The 2,142-nt window shown below is 48.4% G+C and overlaps 1 pseudogene; it reads left to right on the top strand.

Moving 5' to 3' along the window:
- Positions 1-220: 220 nt before the first annotated feature.
- LOC102865771 lies at positions 221-1,734 on the top strand (annotated as a pseudogene).
- The last annotated feature ends 408 nt before the right edge of the window (positions 1,735-2,142 follow it).

Genomic DNA, 2,142 nt, shown 5'->3' with positions numbered 1-2,142 from the left:
GCAGCACGGAATGACAAAGCAAAATATTACAATGAGGCCAGAAGCCGCTCCCCTGTGGGGCTGCGGACCTGGAGCAGCGGCCGCGGGTCCTGGCACCATGGCTGTGGAGAGGACCGGCCGCTGCGAGGCCCTGGTGGCCCAAGCGTGCCTAGTTGGTGTGTGCCCGGCGCGAGGTCCCAGGCCCCAGGGCGCTCGCTCAGGTAAATTTTTCCATAACCTTATGGAGAGAAAGGACTTTGAGACATGGCTTGATAACATTTCTTTTTTTTTTTTATTATTTTGTGTGCGTGTACCGTCAAATCAGATCTGACTGGTACAGGAGGATATTGCGCCTCCTTCTCCGGCGTTCCTCTGGGATTGCAGTGCAGCTTCTTGCCACTAGGCCACCAGAGCTCCCCCGGCTTGATAACATTTCTATTACGTTTCTTTCTCTGACGGACTTGCAGAAAAATGAAACTCTGGATCACCTGACTAGTCCGAGTGGGGCAGGCCAGCTCAGGCATCTCTCCAATAACCTGGAGACTCTCCTCAAGCGGGACTTCCTCAAACTCCTTCCCCTGGAGCTCAGTTTTTATTTGTTAAAATGGCTCGATCCTCAGACTTTACTTACATGCTGCCTCGTCTCTAAACAGTGGAATAAGGTGATAAGTGCCTGTACAGAGGTGTGGCAAACTGCATGTAAAAATTTGGGCTGGCAGATAGATGATTCTGTTCAGGATGCTTTGCACTGGAAGAAGGTTTATTTGACGGCTATTTTGAGAATGAAGCAATGCAAGGACCATGAAGCCTTTGAGACCTCATCATTAATCGGACACAGTGCCAGAGTGTATGCACTTTACTACAAAGATGGACTTCTCTGTACAGGGTCTGATGACTTGTCTGCAAAGCTGTGGGATGTGAGCACAGGGCAGTGTGTTTATGGTACCCAGACTCACACTTGTGCAGCGGTAAAGTTTAATGAGCAGAAGCTTATGACAGGCTCCTTTGACAACACCATGGCCTGCTGGGAATGGAGCTCCGGAGCCAAGACCCAGCACTTCAGGGGACACACAGGGGCGGTGTTTAGTGTGGACTACAATGATGAACTGGATATCTTGGTGAGTGGGTCTGCAGACTTCACTGTGAAAGTATGGGCTTCATCTGCTGGGACATGCCTGAACACACTCACCGGTCACACGGAATGGGTTATACCAAGGTGGTTTTACAGAAGTGCAGTCAAATCTATCTTGCACAGCCCTGGAGACTGCATCCTCTTAAGTGCAGACAAATATGAGATTAAGATCTGGCCAATTGGGAGAGAAATCAACTGCAAGTGCTTAAAGACATTGTCTGTCTCTGAGGATAGAAGTATCTGCCTGCAGCCGAGACTTCATTTTGATGGCAAATACATCGTCTGTAGTTCTGCGCTAGGTCTCTACCAGTGGGACTTTGCCAGTTACGATATTCTCAGGGTCATCAAGACTCCTGAGATCGCGAACTTGGCCTTGCTTGGCTTTGGAGAGATCTTTGCTCTGCTATTTGACAACCACTACCTGTATATAATGGACTTGCGGACAGAGAGCCTGATCAGCCGCTGGCGTCTGCCAGAGTACAGGAAAGAGAGGCTCAAGCTTTCTGGCAGGTGAAACATCCTGGCTGAATGGACTGGATGGGCACAATGACACAGGACTGGTCTTTGCCACCAGCATGCCTGACAACAGTCTTCATCTAGTATTGTGGAAGGAGCATGGCTGATGCCCCAAGCTTCCTCCTCTGACTGACTTTGGGTGCCAGGGCTGCAGGTTTTGAGTGCAACCTCTGTGGCAGCTGACTGCATGAACCAAAGTTCTCACCTAATAGTACCATCACGCAGTGCACAATCATTTATCTATGTTTGCCAAGGGCCTTGGGTGGGGGAGGGCTTATTTTATTGATTTACAATGCAGCATGCTAATGGGATACACCATTGACTTCATTTGTACTTAGTTAAGTTGGTCACTAGAAGAGGATGCATTTTGGGTTCATCTTTCTTGTCTGGAATATTGGTTTTAAGTAAAGAACATCAGATTGGTCCATTAAAAAATATTACAATGAAATGTGCGAGGAGCTAGAGTCGGAAAATCAAAAGGGCCGAACTCGTTCAGCATTTCTTAAGCTCAAGGA

The sequence above is a fragment of the Elephantulus edwardii genome, unplaced genomic scaffold (genome assembly GCF_000299155.1).
Source record: "Elephantulus edwardii isolate Elephantulus edwardi_28Jun2011 unplaced genomic scaffold, EleEdw1.0 scaffold00048, whole genome shotgun sequence".
Classification (NCBI taxonomy): Eukaryota; Metazoa; Chordata; class Mammalia; order Macroscelidea; family Macroscelididae; genus Elephantulus; species Elephantulus edwardii.
Note: the sequence above shows the minus strand (reverse complement) of the source record. Positions and strands in the feature narration are given on the sequence as shown.